The sequence below is a fragment of the Mobula birostris genome, chromosome 6 (assembly GCF_030028105.1).
Source record: "Mobula birostris isolate sMobBir1 chromosome 6, sMobBir1.hap1, whole genome shotgun sequence".
Classification (NCBI taxonomy): domain Eukaryota; kingdom Metazoa; phylum Chordata; class Chondrichthyes; order Myliobatiformes; family Myliobatidae; genus Mobula; species Mobula birostris.
The window spans coordinates 158,260,551-158,278,629 of record NC_092375.1 but is presented as its reverse complement, the minus strand read 5'-3'; positions in this window follow the sequence as shown (position 1 = coordinate 158,278,629).

Below are 18,079 nucleotides of genomic sequence, written 5' to 3'. Positions count from 1 at the left end.
TTGGTTTTGGAGAAAAGGATGAGGAGAGATTGATTTGTCTGGATCTATACTTGCTGGAGTTCAGCAGAATGGGAGTGGATTTTATAGAAATATATAAAATTATGAAAGGGTAGAGGCAGGAAAGTTGTTTCCACTGATTGGTGAGACCAGAAGTAGGACACATAGCCTCAAGATTTGGAGGTGTGAACACCCAAACAATAAGGGCATGACTTTTTTTTGTTTAAACAACTTTACCTTCAACATCTCAGTTCGATAGCTGAGGGCCGCTACCTTTACATCCAACAGTTCCCCTTCCTCCTCCCATGTGCACGTGCATAACAGGGAGCGTGCAAATGGATGCTAAATGCTTACATAATCCAAATGAACAGAACTCAACAATTTCCCATGCCTTTTATGAACAAATTAAATTTGGAAAGAAAACATTTTTGAAGTACCTCCATCAGGAAGATTTCAAAGTGATATATCACTGAAGACACTAAGCCTCAGGGAGCTATCTTTTCCAGGCTGTTGAAACTTCAAGACTAGCTTTTCAGATTGAATTCTGTGCTCTGTCTTGTTTGCCTCATATAAAGTTTATACTGTGGCATTTTTTGGATGCCAAGTTACAGGCATCAAACATGTCTGCTCTGTCTTGCTGCCCACAGAATCTGACCTATCTTTGACTTAAGTTGCTCAGCTCCAGCTTCACTGAGGGGTGCATCTCGTTGTGTGGCCTGTGAGGATTCCATCTGGATTTTCTGAAGGTTCCTAGTGTGGCTTTCTTGGTGCAGTTGTACTGTTCCATCTACAGCAAGGATGTTTATCCCTACCTAGCAGAATCTGTCAGGTTCCTTGCGTCCAACCTGAAAGGCTGACTTTAGCTGAGGAATAACTGTTGTGGCAAAGTTTCGTGAACCTGTAAGAGTGTGGATTTAAGTCCATGCAATGGGGTTGGCAATGCTTTTGACAACTCACTGAGAGAAGTAGTCAGAGAGACTCTGATGCATATGTTGGTGAGTCTTTTTTGAGTTCTTCTATGTTCAGTTCATCAAAACTTCTAGCCACCAGATATGTTTTTGGTATAATTCCTGTCAGGATTTCTTTTAGAGTGCATACTCATCTTGCACACACTGTCTTTTGACCAATGTCTCTGGCTTCCTCAAATACTCCATTATTTCTCCAACTTCAGATTTCATCCTGTTTTGCAGATTCAAACGACACCTCTTTCGTTACTAGGGCATCTTCATCTCGACATTTGTCGGATGGTCCAGCCTGACCTATACTCGATTCAATATGAAGTCTGTCTACACATGACATGTCGACTGACCCTGCAGTACCAGTGACCGTGGCTGGTTCCAGGGAATTCAAATTGTACAAACTTTTGTTTCTCCCAGTGGCTTTGCCTGTTCATCCTGAGACTTCAGCTTTGTATGAGATACCATGTCTTTGTCTACAAATCTCACAGTCTGTCCTGTTTTAAGACTGTAACTTCCATATTGTCTTAGCACTTGTGATAATTTTTGTTTAGGAAAGTCTATTGAGTCCCCAACTGCACTCTCTTCTCACTGTCTGTGCCACTGTTGAGCACCTCTGATGGGTCCATAGCTGCACTCTCCTAATCCCTGTCTGTGCTATGTAACCGTGTGCCAGGTAAGTGCTTTTCATTTTTTGTGTCATTCTCCATGGAGTTCTTATTGTCTTTAGTTTGTGCTTTACATAGTCTGGAATGATGCACTCTCACATTTGCACCTCCGTGCCTCACGAATATCACAATTCCATCCTGACCAATGACAACTCCAGGACCTTTCCATTCTGTACAGTCTGCTCGTTTGTAATACACTTTATCCCTGTCTCATACTTCTCAACTGCAGGATGGAGCTGTTCTCTCAGTGCTCTTTGGATTCTCTCTGAACACTCTGCTTCAGTGAAAGACTTCCTTGATGCATGCAGTGCTGAAATGTTTCCAACCCATTCAGTCCTTGTAGTGCCCTCTAGAGCAGCAGGTCTGTCAGCCAGTACAGAGGGAAGGTTTGGATTCTGGCCAAACACTAACTGATATGGGCTTTACCCATGTACATTGTGCATGATATCCTTCACCATAAGGACCCAGTCCAGGGCTGTGTTCCAATCACAACCATTACTTTTCCTTATCTTGAGCATTATTTCAGTAAGCATTTCATTGTGTCACTCCAGAAGCCCATTGCTCCAAGGACTGCATGCCACTGTTGTCTTTGTTTCAATATTAAATTTCTCTTCTATATCTCTGAATTCATCATGAAGTTCACCACCATTGTCACTGACTACTTTCTGAGGTGGGCCATGCATACTTATCCAGGAATGGATGAAGTTTTTTTTATTACACTAAGGGTCTCTTTGTATTTATAATGCTACCAGCACTGAAACGTATGAACTCATCAATGATGTGTTTCTATGTTTCTATTACAGGGTTCTGAGTTGGATGATCAGCCACGATCATACTGAATGGCGGAGCAGGCTCGAAGGGCCGAATGGCCTACTCCTGCACCTATTTTCTATGTTTCTATGTGGAGATACTACACTCCTTACTCCAGTTCATGTAGATCTCCAGCTATGGTTTCATTGCATTCAGATGCTCCTGGCAGACAAACGCAGGCTTGGGCTAGGGCTTTCCAAAATCTTATCTGTCTCACATCTGCTTTAGAATGGAAAAATAATTTTCATCTTTGTTTCCTGAACTCCCAAGCAGTTTCTGAAGTCTATCAATCGAAGTGTGTCCAAACTGCTTGTGAAGTTTGAGCAACACTTTGCATTTCTCATCTGTGGTCAAGTTTCATGTGACAAGTAGTATTTCATTCTCTCAGTAATATCTTTACCTAGAATGTTCACACAGTGATGTCCAGAGCTGGTGAGCTCAAGAGACATGGGCTGTTGAAACATGGTTGCTTGGTCTTTCTCCATATCCAGTACTGCTCCTGCTTTCTTTAGGGAAGATTTACTCAAGAGAAATGGAATGTTCATGCTACAACCTCCGTTTCAGTGTAACATTTTGACTGTCCTATTTTTACAGGAAGTTTCACTCTTTCAGTGGAATGTATAATCTTTCCATCTCCAAATTTGAATGCTTTGTTCCTAGGTTTATCTGTGTTCACCAGTTTCTGCACTTCATTCTGACTTAGTTCACTTATGTAGCTTTCAAGCCATTCTTCTCCATGCACTGTACATGTGCATGCTGTATCAATAACAGCAGATCCTAGAGATTCTATCATCAAAATCTCTGCCTCAGATGTCTCTGCATTAGCAAGTGACTCATTCACAAACAATGTGAAATGGCACCCTTCTACATCTTCAGATTTGTTATTTTCTTCAACTAGACTAACTTGTTTGGCTCTGTGTGGACAGTTTCTTACCCAGTGGTAAAAATTTTGACATACCGGGTACTTACATCTCCTAACATAATTGTTTATTGGATTTGTGCCTTGTCTGATCCCTCTGGGATCTATACTTGCTATGCTCTTGTTTCTGCTCAGTGAAGTATGTCATTTCTTGATTCAAACTAATTCTGACTGTTGTCTTAGCAGCCTTTTCTCCAAAAGTCCTCTTTAGTGCTGATTTCATAGATGCAAATATAAGTTAATGCTATCTGTGTGCACTTTATGTCTAGGCACACAGCCTCCAACAACTTCAAAGCTAATACAACATCAGGAAGTTCCATTTTGTATTTACACATGCAAGTGTACATTTGTTCAATGTCAATAATATAATCAACCATCTTTTAAAAATAATCTCCATAAATTTTGAATATATTTTGAATTTTTATAAAGTCTGAATTCACCTCATAAATCTGATCCTTTTCTTTCTTCAAAAAAAAGTCAAGTATTAGCGTATTCAAGTCTTCCACCAAAATTCCCCTCTCTCGCTCTTCCTGAAAATGTCAACGCAACAGCCAAGGCTTGCTTCATCTTCTCCAGTTCTGTAACATGAGTCCTTGTTCTAATTTCATTTTTCCAGCTTTCATAAGGCTTGCGCTTATAAAATGCTGACAGGATCCTATAATTGGAAACCATCCTCTGCCACCATTGTTAACGCCCAAACAACAAAGACATGTTTTCCTTTTGTTCAAACATCTTTACTTTCAACATCTCTGTTCAATATCTGAGGGCTGCCACCTTTACAGCCCACAATTCCCCTTTCTCCTCCTGCATGCACGCGCATTACAGGGAGAGAATGCATGTGTACTAAATATAGCCCAAATGAACAAAACTCATCGGGGAATAGATTTAGGATGAAGACGAGGAGAAACTTCTTTTCAGAAAGAGTGGTGAATGCATGGAATTCTCTGCCCAGGGAAGTAGTAGAGGCTAATGCATTAAATATGTATAAGACACAGTTGGATAGATTTTTGCATGGCAGGAGAATTAAGGGTTATGGTTAAAAGGCAGGTAGGTGGAGCTGAGTCGATGGCCAGATTAGTCATGATCTTATTGAATGGTGAAGCAGGTTTGGCGGGCTAGATTTCCTACTCCTCCTCCTATTTCTATGCTCTTATGTTTTCGGCTACAAACCCTGCTTTCTGAGCTAAACTCAAACTTTCGACAATGACAATAAGCAGTATAGATCCTGTGAAACATGACATAACTACTTGTACATTCTTTACCTTATCTATGCATGATCATTAATGCAATATTTTACTCATATATTTAAACACGTTACATATCCCATGAGCATGATGTAAGTATCTTGTGAGCTTGATGTAATTATCTTGTGAGCATTATGTCATTATCTTGAAAGGAGACTGAGGTCCTTTAACATCTGTCGGACGATGCTGAGGATGTTCTACGAGTCTGTGGTGGCCAGTGCTATCTTGCTTGCTGTTGTGTGCTGGGGCAGCAGGTTGAGGGTAGCAGACACCAACAGAATCAACAAACTCATTCGTAAGGCCAGTGATGTTGTGGGGATGGAACTGGACTCTCTCACGGTGGTGTCTGAAAAGAGGATGCTGTCCAAGTTGCATGCCATCTTGGACAATGCCTCCCATCCACTACATAATAGACTGGGTGGGCACAGGAGTACATTCAGCCAGAGACTCATTCCACCGAGATGTGACACAGAGCGTCATAGGAAGTCACTCCTGCCCGTGGCCATCAAACTTTACAACTCCTCCCTTGGAGGGTCAGACACCCTGAGCCAATAGGCTGGTCCTGGACTTATTTCATAATTTACTGGCATAATTTACATATTACTATTTAATTATTTATGGTTTTATTACTATTTAATTATATATGGTGCAACTGTAACGAAAACCAATTTCCCTCGGGATCAATAAAGTATGACTATGACTATGACTACTATGGGTATGATGTAATCGTCTCATGATAGCGAGGTGATGTGATGTCGTGGTATAAAATGAAAAGCCCGCCACTGTGACGCAGTTCACATTTTTATTTTTGGTGCAACGTTGTTGTTGCCAGTCGGATGTTTTGGAGACGTCACCGGTTTTGTTTGTTGCACGTTTATTTTTCCCTTACAGGCCAGTATCGGAGAGTGAAGACATTACCAGCGTTATCCAAACCCAAAGGATTGGGTAAAGTTAACGTCATTCAGCGTCTTGGGAATGATTGAACTTTTTGAATTTTCGTTCGGGAATTGTGGCATGCACGTTTGAGTTAAACGCCTGCAAGGTCGGGAAGGTTTGTGCAGTGACCACCCTCCAGCCAAAAGGTCAGTTCCTTTAGGACACTTAATTTCTTCGTGATTTCTTCGGACAAGGCATCTCTCAGCTGTGATCGGCAGATTTGTCGTTACTTCGAAGGAGTCATTGTTTCAGGGAAGTCGCTCCTTAATGACTGTATAAATCACTTGGGCTTTTGAATTTATCACTTTAAGTCTATGGCTGGATGAGAACTCATTAAGAACAGTTTATAAGTTTGACTGTTTGTTTGATCTAGTCGTCTAACTGTTAACTTCCGGTTAAGTTAGTCGTTCGTTTACTTTTCCATGTTTTGAGTAGAGGTTAATACATCTCGTGGTTTGTTTATAAACCCTGTCTCAGTTTCATATCTATTACTGCTGGTTCATAACAAACATCAATTATAGCACTAAACAGACAAATACCACTTACCATCTAATGCAGTCATTGCAATCATGCATTGATTCCAGCAGATCTTAAAAACTGTAAACTTAGTTACAAAAATCAAATCAAAACTTCAGGTGGCAGAAATATGTAATTAAAAACAGAAAATGCTGCAAACACTCAGCAAATCAGGCAGTATCCATGGAAAAACAAATGGTTAATATTTCCAGTCCAGGATGCTAAAGGGTCTGATTGAAGAGTCTTCGAGAGGAAACGTTAACATTGCTTCTTTTTCTATAGATGCTGCCTGAGCTGATCTGTTTTTATGAACTATAGACAGTTATATAGTTTTCTATGCTATCTCGTCTGTTGGCTCTGCATCTGTATGTCGCTGTGCTCCCTTAGCCTTAACATCCTGGTGCCCAAATAGAACCTTTGTATTTTCTTGTTCCATCCAAAGGTATTGTCTCTGGCTTTGCCTATATGGATTGTTTTCAGAGCACCCAATTCAGTCATAACTGCTTTCAATCCTTTTTATCATAAGAGTTGGCATAGGTTTCATCATTCATGGTATCTTTGGAACTTTTAAAGCACCTTCACTTTGCAGTGCAGTTCTCTCTCAGAACATTCAGCTCATTTTGAGCTTGACTCAGTCCATTTCGTAACTCTGCAGGCAGCAGAAGTCTTGTTGACCCTGCACTCACCCCAAGGATTTGCAGAGTCTCATCCACTGCAGTTCTTCATCTGTTATTCTGGAAGTGACCTCACTGCAGTGTGTTGCGCTGAGCACATCAGTGGAATCTTGTGGTGTTACACTGTCATCCCAACTTTCAATGTCTCATTTTGTTCAAACAAGTTACGGTCCTCCTCACCAAACTACTTCTACTGTTGTCTAAAAATTCTCATTGATTAGAAAATGACAATGATAATTTAATCATCAGCTACTCAAAGTCAATCCTCACCTTGGACATCTCAATATTATCTGAATTTTGATTTGCTTGAGTAAAATACAAAGTGCTGGAGGAACTCAGGGATAGTCTCTTGTGTCACTGATCTACTTACTCCTGTGCTCCACAACTTTGTCTCTGCAACTTCTGGCAGCTTACACAGATCCGTCAATAATGAACACTGCTCAAGATTCCCACTGGCACTGTAACTTAGAAACTGCTTTACTTACCACCCCATGGAAAAGTAAATCTGAATTCTGCAAAAACCAAGGTTTCAAAAAATTCTTATAATATTCTCTTAATATATCAATGTGCAAAAAGCCATGTTTGAGAGTATCACTATTCCATTCAGTGTCTGAAGTTCAAAGTATATTTATTATCAAAGTATGTACACTTTATACAACCTTGAGAATCGTCTGCTTACAGGCAGACATCAAATGAAGAACCCTAATAGAACCCATCATAAACAAAAGAAGACCATCAAATACCCAGTGTGCAGAAAAAAAACAAATTGTGCAAACAATAAAGGAAGCAAACAGCATTCAGAACTGAAGTTCACAATACCTGGCATCACTGCAGCCAATTCTGAAGGTCTCAGTCCAGCATAGATTCATGCAAACCCTGTAGAGCAGTGAGTTGAACCGGCCTCTCTCTCACCTCCAACTCTGGCTCTGACACCTTGACCATTTTAATCTGACCCGGGGCTTAAATCGTCAAAACCTTGGGTTGTTCCTTGCCCTCTTTGATACAAACTTGGACTCACGCAGTACCCAACTTTTCCAATTCGGCTGGGCTCTTAAATCGATCAAGCCTCAGATTTTTCCTCATCTCGCCTCAGCTCCACTGCATCAAGTTGCCTTCAAGTCCACTCCAGCAACTCCAGCCCGGACATGCGGCAACCATGCTGCCCCAGCGAGACTCCAGGCACAATGCAAAAATGTCAGATCATACAGGCGATTCCACTCAACTCTGACAGGAAGGCCACAGGCCACTGTTTGCAGTGATCATTTCCCAGAAAAAGTGTGAATAACAAAGTATTTTGTTGTTGTTTTTTTGCTTTATTGACCACTAGCAAGTTGTTGCTCAAACCAGTAATTAGCGCCATTTTAAACTGGAAGCCCCATTTGGTTTCACCAGAATCCTCAGCTCGATTTCTTGCTCTTTTTGGCAAATAGACCATTGCTTAATTGGGTCAGCCGTTTACTTGGGGCAACTCTTCAAGAACAAAAAGTAATTGAGAAAATAGCCAGAATTCCCTTCATTTATTTGGGACACTATACTGCCTGATTGGGGCAGGAAACTGTTACTGAACTAGCGTTGACACGTGCACTTGCGTGGCCATTAGGCAGTACACCGTGCTTAGAATGAACAGTTTTTAAATAACGTCAGTTGTGTGTGTTTGTGTTCAAAAAGCAATAATTTTTCTCACTGAACATTGGTTAGAAATAAGCAGTAAGACAAGTCGGAATTGCCTTGTTCCTGTGGTTTCAAGCATTCAGGCTTAAAGATGCCAGAAACAGCTGGGAGTGAAAAGTAAACAATTTCACTACTTCAACAAGTTAGCAACTACAAAGAATTTGAAGGTATCTGTTATGATTTTTCTTAATAAAGACAAACTTGGTGTCGTTTACGTTAGAACATTTTGTTACTAAACTGCTGTTCAACACTGAATGCGTGCGATCAGATCATCTTTATAACTTTTAGTTCGGGCTGAACAGTTTTCATTGCCCCTCTGGGAAATGAAGTTCTTTATTATGCACATATAATAACACAGTATCAACAATTGCCTTAAATGCTACAATGGAAGTAAAGATTTGGAAGATGCTATTTTCAAAAACATTGTACGATGGCAGTCCATTATTTACACTAGTATCTGAACTGATCTTGTTCATTGACAGTCAATCAAAAGAACTTGGCAGTGTACATTGGATTAATTCCTCTGTCAATAGCTATTAGAAATTAATACATTGTATTATAGTACAGCACTGTCATAACAGTTGTAGCATTCAAAACTGTTCCATATTTCATTTAAATACATAATTTGTTCCTCAGTTAAATGGTAGTTTGTCTTGTTTATAACTTCTTAACTGTTTCCTTGAAGCTTTAGCTAATTAAGGCTGCCGCTTAATTTGGCCAAAATATACTGGTCCTGATGTGTTCCAATCAACCAGAATCCACTGTACTTTCACCAGCATCCTTTACATGTTTTTGCTCTTCTTCTGACTTACTTCCTGAGCTTATTGACTCTCCTCTTAGACTGAATTATGAACAAATTCCATATTGGATGTGCTGTTGTGTCACTTATGATAACTTGATCGCCACATCTTTCTCATGGAAATTGCTGCACTTTTTTGCTCTGCTTTTTCCAGGTATGCTGTTCTTTGTCTTCTCAAATGGAGGAACAGTAGCCCTTGACTCCTGGTAATCTATGACCTCTATTTGTGACTATGAGTTATTGGGTTATTCTAGACATGTTGGAGCTTCCAAAACTCTCCCAGCAAATGGACAACAGATCTTGAATTCCTGCTGGATCTCTTCACTGCCCAACACTGGTTCTCTGAAAGGTACATTTTCTTTGTCTGATTTACTTGAATCAATCTATGTCCTTCATTACTAACAATGGCACTGATAAGTTCTGTTGTCTTGCTTCCAGCCTTTAGCACAGTATGGTGCCCAGGGTGAAAATGCTTCATGTTTTTCAGTCTCACGACCATATCAGTGGCTCGTCTGCATGCCCTCTGAAACATTAGATCAAGTAACTTGAACAAATTTGCCAAATGTGCTGTTCGAGGTATACCTGCAGCTATTTGACAGCATAGGCTAGCTAACCAATGGCAGCATAAAAACATTAAACTAAAATAATACAAGGGAATTTAGCTGTATTTCAACCTTAAAAAACCTTATATTAGTTGTTTCAATTGTAAAAGTTATAGATAATCTGTTAAAGCTAGGAATTAAGATGTATCATCAGATATCCTATTTATCTGTCATTTCTCACCCCTTTTACTGAAGTATTGCATTCCAGCCCTTGGAAAAGAGTGCAGCCAATTGTATCTAATTACAATCAATATTTTTTTCATATTTATACTAAAAAAAAGGATGCCTGAAGTGAAAATCAACCACTTTGATTTTGATTCTGATTTTAAGTTTGAGGGAGAATAGGGGTTTGAGATCTTTTTGAAAGTAAGCTATTTGAAATTAGAAATAGGCCACATTCAGCAAACTTAGTTAACAATGTTTTGGAAGTAAATGATTAACAACAAAGTTATTAAAATACTAAAGCACTGAAAGATTTTAATTTCAAATGCCTGTTATAGCCTGAAAAGAATAAAATGTCATAATTACTGAATGATTCTGAGATGCAATAGATGTGAGGAGGATTGGGAGGCTTGAACAAAAGGATTGAACAAGACTTCCTTTTGAAAATTGTGTGATCCCAAAGACTGTTACGTTGACAATGCAAAAGTGATTAAAAGGCTCATTGTAGTTTCTAATGACTTTGTCTCATAAACACCCTACAAAATCGGAGAGATCTATATCTTAAAATGTGCTGTACAATGAGATTAATATCCCGCTTTCACATCTCTTGTGTTTTCTTCAGAATACATTGACTTCTGCAGAAAGGTCAACAGTAAACATCTTTTTTCTCAATAATGGCCAGCTTTCATTTGCATTCAGTGCATCAAGAGAGGTGAAGCAAAATGTTGACTTGGCAAATAAAATCCTGGTTAGCAACCACTGTAGCTATTTTCGCATATTGATTAAAGAACTGTGCACTAAACTTTGGCTTGCATTTTGCATTTGGAATGAAGATTGTTGTTAACAGTCATTAATTCACAAAACGTGCAGCAGATTTAAGACTTCCACAAACACAGGAATCCTGAAACTATTACTGATGGTTCAGTGCATGTTTGCAAACTCTGCTACTTTCAGCCTTTACCATTGTAATTAAAGGATGTTGGTTGAGTTGACATGAGCTAAAGGCAAGCTTGAGCTAGTTACAAGATACCCTGAACCTATTCTTCTTTTTTGCATAAGGCTTAATTGAGTTTTTACTGTTATAATAAGTCATAAACATTTGAACAAATTATATGAATCAAAAATGTTATTTTATGTCAGTTGTTTTGACAAATATTTCAAAATAATTCAACTGACGATAAAAATTAATTTATCATTTTCCCAGTTACGTGTGTATTCTTCTGATGTTCACTATGTCTTCTGTAAACTGTTTAAAAAGTCAAATTAGGAACTGTGTGTGCTTTTTATCAGTTTTCTCTGAGAATCTTTATGATCGGCTGTGCTTCCATTTTCATGATTTCATAGTCACCGGCAACCAGGAATTTACTTGAACTGACACTGACAACATAAGACATTAATAAAGGGAAAGTGTGTAATCCCACTGTGTATTATTGTAATGTTTGTCAATGACAACTTTTAAAGGCAGATATTGCACAACAAAATAAAATCAACAATAAAATACATCTTATTTCATTAGTGGCAAAAAATGTGAGGGTTTGGAAAAATATAAGCTGAGAATTTGCGATTCTGTAGCCCTCTTTATTTCAACTCTAGAGGTTAAAAGTGCATTCATCATAACTAGAAAAGTGAAAAAGATCATTTCCAGGTTTGTTTGTGTACCCTGGAAAGTTGGTCTCACATTTCTTAATGTGAATCATGATGTTCACATCCACTTGTAATTTCCTGTGCAAAGTTCCTTTTGAAGTGTCATCAGACAAGGAATCACAGGTCACTCCTGGGTCACGCCTTACTTTCATCCCTCTAAAATACTATTTATATTATATTTTGCACCCACTCCCATCCCATGATTTCATCTCTGTCCCAATTTTGATCACCATTGTTCTCCCTCACCTACCCTTTTTTTTTACCTGATAGCCAGTCCATTTATCCCTGCCCTGATCCCCTCCTTACCCAAGTCAGAAGTGACCACTCGAGCTTTATTTCCACATATTCTCCTTTAAAAACATGTAGGGTTTATTTAGTAAGGGAAGTAGTTTGCAGTAGACAGACCACAAACAACAAGGCTGTTATTCATGAGCATACCAATTAACCTATAGTATTCATAAAATTTTTTAAATAAGCCTAGAAAATTGCATTTATGATCATTATAAATATGTGGGTAAATGCCAAAGTAGTTACTAATCCTGACCATTCAGTCATACTTAAAATATACTTGAATTGAAAAAAAAGTGGAGGGTTCTAAACATACATTTGTGATGGCAGTAATAGGTGTGAAAACCTTCATAAAAATGTGTTTTAAACTCAATGACCATGTATGTTTTTAGGATTGTCATATAGATTTAGATTGGAATGGGGTAGCTGGAGAAATCTGAGCTCTTATCTACATGCTTTTGCTGCACGTTAGGATGAAGTTCATCAGAATATGATTGCAAAGCGGTAGAGATTACTCGAGGAAAACATTCAAGGATGTGCTCAAGGTCTCCTTGATAAACTGTAGCAAAACTAGTAGCTTCAGGGAATCCCAAGGCCACTCAAAGTGGAGAAGGAACATTTGGGATGAGATTGAAAACATTGAAGGCATGCATTAGAAGGGCACTGTAGTTGTGCCTAAGGCTAAAACATCACACTACCTTAAAAATAACCTACCGTCCCATGCAAGGCTCTGCAGTTCCAAAATTGGCCTCATCATTTACCTCAGAAATCATGAATGCAGATTCCAAAGGTCTGTCAAGGAGGAACAGAATTTCAGTTACATTACATAATACAATATTAAAGTTTAAACCTAACTTAATAAGTTAGATACATTGTTATCAATTAAAATCATCACATTGGCAATCAGAACATAGTATCTTGCCAGGTTGGTGGAAATGGAAGTGCTGATGGAACAGGTGTTGTACCTCCGGTGGTTGTTGGGAAAGAGTGTGAGAAAATGAGTGGTTGATAGAGAGTGGGCCAGGGAGCCACAGAGGGGATTATCTTCTTGGAATGCTGAAAGAGGTAGAGAGGGGAAAATGGAAGTGCAATCTTGATGAACATGGTGGTCATGGCAAAATCTTCCAGTCAAGGTAGATGACTACACCAATGTAATTGAGACTGAATTCATGCACATAACTTATATCTGACATTTACTGCATTTTATTCTAAAAAAAATCATCCTACATTTATTGGGAGAAGCTCATATTCCTTATTTCATTTGCCTTTCAAATAGACTCTGTCTTCTGAGTTTACCAACATTGCTTGCTGAATAATACTTTTTATTGAGAGTTATTCAATCCGTGGACTAACAGTGTTGATAATAAATATTCTCTATTTGAAATTCAAAACTGGTGATATAAGTATTTGGGAGTAGGCAGAAATGCTGAATTGTTATGATTAAAGTTCTGAGCAATATTTTTTCCCTCTATGCTGTTGTCACATTATTTATTGCAGGAGCTGTATGTAATTTGGCTGTCACATTCCCTATATTACTACACTGACTGTACATGCGTGTTCTGAAAGAGATGGGAACGTCTCTGTATAAACCTACTTTTTCATTCTTCCCTTTCTTTAGGGGGTATCAATGAATCTATTGCTATAGTCAATTCATTTAAGAAAAAGATACCTCATATTTACTTAATTTCTTTCTTTATTCCTTATGTCAATTTATATTCCAGATAAGGTTAATAAAAGTCAATTGCTTGACTAAAAATAAATTATAATAATAAGTAATGATTTTAAGGTGCTCATTGACATAGGAATATTGATATTTTAAACAATGTGTTTTGTTGAAGACAGTGCTTTCAAACAATAAAAATCAATTGATAGCTTGTACTTTCAAATTATTTTAATAAAAAAAATTACTCAAAAAATTTGGCAACACCAAACATGATAATATCATGTTTTCATCTTCCAGTTAAGATGGTGCTACCGAACGTGTGTAACAGCTTACGGTAGTCAAAAAGCCAAGAAATCCAAACTAAAAACCTCACTAAAATTGCCTTTTCTGATGTAAATTGGGTTAAGTTATTTTCACAAACAATGAAGGGTCGAGCGATGGCAAGGCAAGTTTGGGGTATGAGCCAAGATGGGCTGTTGCAGAATCATTGCTGATGGAGTTCTGATGCCTGTATAGTTGGCCTGAGCATGAGGATGAATTGCTCTGGTGCAGACAGGAGAAGGCAGGGCAAGGAGATTTGGTGCCCGTACAACTGGTCTGGATGCAAGTTAGGATCTCTCTGAGCGCTGAGCTGATTTAAGGAGTTTGAGAGCAGCTTCTTTCTGGGCGGCAAAGTCAGGGCCCAGAGTGAGTTGCTGAGCAGCATGGTCCAGACCCCGATCCCTTTGCAATACCCAGTCCTAGTGCAAGGTACAGTATGCTGTGTAAATAATTTAAATGCTGGCCCAGATCGGAGATGAGAGCCAATTTTGCTCACTCTCTGCGATTTTCACTCCTCTCTCTAGGGCGCTGGAGCCTTTAGCTTTTCCATTGTTAGGTCAATTTAAGTGCTGGCCCAGATAGACTGGTTGTCAGTTGGAACAAGAGCCGATTTCACTTGTTTTCAACAATGGTCATCTCCATGGCCCTGAGGCTATGGAGAATGCCTCAGCTACCATGCTTCGTGCCCACTAATATGATGAAATGATAAGCAAGGCTTTGGGCCTATTCTGGGCTGCTTAGGAGTTCGGATATGAGGACTCAGTTTTGGTTCTGAATGCTGTTGTTGTTCACTTCAATTGTTTGCATGATCTTTTTTCTTTCTATTGCACATCAAGTATTGGTCTTTTATTTTATATTTATTCTCTTTTTTCTTTAATTGGGTTCTTTCAGGTTTCTTGCTTTGTAGCTACCTGCGACCAAGCAAATCTCAAGGTTGTATAACTTATACATTCTTTGATAATAAATGAATGTTGAATCTTGATAAATACCTCCAATCATACAAGTGGTTTTCACCATTAAGTGGTCTTGCTTTTGCCCATTTCTATGGCTAATATTTTTCAATAAAAATCAACAAATCCATTCATGAGCTAGAGCTCTGAATGGAAACCTACAAGATTACAGGGGGAAAACAAATTCCAGAGGGGCATCGTTGAATGTTAGGATCAAAGCTGGGTTACTAGAGCCGTGAGTCAATCAGCAATAGTCTGCCAACAGCACCATGGCACTCCCAGCACAGCAAATGGCATTCACTGTTAACTTGTCTTGCTATTCCTCATCTAACTGCCTCAAATTAAAAACAAAAGAACACTTTCATTTTGAACAGTCAAAACAGGTCAGAAGGCTCAGAAGCCTCAGGTGAAAGCAGAAGCTCCAATCAGCCTCTCTGCTGATGCATGATCTCCAGTCATCAACACCATTGGGCATTGGACAGGGAAACACAAACTTCTATAAATTTTCCAGTGCTTAAGTTATGAAATCAGTGTGTTGAATCTGCACCAGGTTAGACTAAGTGTGGACAGTTTGTAAAAGGGAATAAAAATTTCTTTTTGACTGTGGTGTTTGAAATGGATTTATTTATTTTGAATTAGTTTCTTATATTTTAAAGTATGCGAAAGTCTGTTTCTCTCCAAGGCTCTACTCCAGTAAGAGCTTACGGGCCTTAGCCAGGCATCCAACAAGGCCAGTAAGGCCAATGATAATCCGTAGCAAATTGCTCAAGCATGACATGAAAATGGCTTGGAACTCCCTCGGGACATCTGAGTCAATTGGGCAAGAGACTGAGCATTTCTCTAAGCAGTGGATTAGAATGGATGCTTTGACTGTCCAGTGGAGCACAGAAAGCAAAGTAGATGTAAAGACTGGATTAAGACAGAGGAGAAGGATTGTTGAAAATATTTTTTGTATAACTACAACCTGAAAAAGTAACATTTTATACTTGAAATAGTTATTTTTCATGCCCCAGAAATTAGCTAGTATATTTTGGTAAATTTAACCAGAAAGAACTTGAGTTTCTTAGGCACTTCGTTTTTATCCCTTTGATTTTATTTATTTATTATTGAGAGATGCAGCACAGAACAAGCCCTTCCAGTGCAATGAGCCGCACCACACAGCACCCCCCTCTATTTATATTTAACCCTAGCCAAATTACAGGACAATTTACAATGACCAATTAACCTGCTGACCAGTACGTCTTTGGACTCCGGGAAGAAACCAGATCACCCAGAGGAAGCGACCCACAAGTTCAAGGGAAGGACGTATAAACTTCTTCCAGAGGATGCTGGAATTGAATCCCGAACTCCGGCAACCAGAGCTGTATTAGCATTGCGCTAACCACTACACTACCATGGCACTCCGTTTCAGAAAAAATTACTACGGTGAATGTATTTGAATAGGGACTTACACAGCAAGATGTCACTTTCACCCAGTTAACAATGGAACATTGATATTCCTGCAAGTATCTCTTACCCAGAGTTGCTGTGACATTTGTACTTGCTTCACAATAAGCACAGTCATCATCATTTTAACAGCAGCTTTGGGATTATCATTATTTTGGAAGTAACAGAAAAAGAGAAAAGGAGGTAATAATATTATGTAAACCTCACAGTTTGAAATTCTTGTATAGATGTAAGGGAAAACTTGTTTTAATGAGTATTCTCTGATTTTTGATAAAAGTTAAATAATGTTTGTTTTATTGTGTCAACTTCCAAATTATTGCCATGAGTTTTTTTATGGTATAGTCTGACTTTACAGAGTTGTTTCATATAATTCAACTTTTATTAATTGTTGAAAACATAAATTTTTGCATTGTTTTCATGCAGTATTTATATTCATAATGAAAATTCAAGAAACAATAAATTCTTATGTCCTTATTTGTTTGTAAGAAGTTGCACTTTTAAGTTTAATAGTTTCATTTGAATTGGCTAGTGTTTATTGGTGAAAAACAGGAAGATGTTCTTCTTCTGGTAAAGTTTAATGGCGGTTGGCAGACAAACATAAAGTGTATTACCGCCACCTATTGAGTTGGAGTATGGAGCAAAGAGATGGGAAGTATACCCATTAAATTTACCTCCTCCCAAAAAAATCCCAAATAATATTGAAAAAGTGCAATGCTTTTCAGAAAGTCAAATACACACTTATAGACATTATGATGGGAGTGGTATCCTAACAAACTTTACCAATTTAGCAATTAGATGTCTCCTTCTTAAGCATAAGGCATGTTTCCTTCGCACCTCATAGGAACTGCATTCAAGCAATATATGCTGCACCGTTTCTTGCCAAGTGCACACCCTACAGCTGCCAGCAACATGCATATTAATTCTGAAAAAGGAATTATTCAACCTAGAATGTCCAATATGTAAATGTGTTAGTATAACTTCCTCCTTCCTTTTGTAACGATCTCCCTGTTCAGTTCCCACCATCCTCTGAATTTTATATAAATACTGTCCTTTCATTTCTGTATTCCAACTTTTTTGCCAAAGAAGTCAAAGAGACTTTTAAATTATGCTTTTCCCCTCTCCTTTATGCAAAGGCATTTATATCCTTGATTTTAAGTGATTGCTTGGCTAGAATGTCTGCCACTTCATTTCCTTCTACCCCAGCGTAGCAGGGTCTCATAAGAAATGGATACACAAGCCTAGACCTTGCAGCCTTAACAGATGTCGTACAATCTCAAGAAGAATGTCTGGCCTACAGTTTGAAATACATATTCTATTAGATGTCAAAACCGAGAATGAATCAGAGCACCAAAGTATATCATCAGGGTGTACTTCTTCAATTCATTCCAAGGCACAAATGATAGCAACCGCCTCAGAACGTAAATACTAGCACTTTGTCTGTTAACCTTTTCTTAACAGTCACCTGAATCTTTGGAACATAAACAGAAACGGTGGGGAGGGACAACTACTTTAAATTCCTTGGTGTTATCATTTCAGAGGATCTATTCTGGGCCCAGCATGCAAGCACAATTACAAAGAAAGCATGACAGCGTCTCTACTTGCTCAGAAGTTTGCAAAGATTCAGCATGATGTCTAAATCTTTGACAAACTTCCATAGCTATGTGGCGGAGAATATATAAACTGCTTTCCTCATGGCCTGGTATGGAGACATCAATGCCCTTGAATGGAAAATTTTACTAAAGTAGTGGATGCTGTCCAGTGCATCATAGGCCCTTCCCACCACTGAGCACATCTACATGAAGCACTGACATAG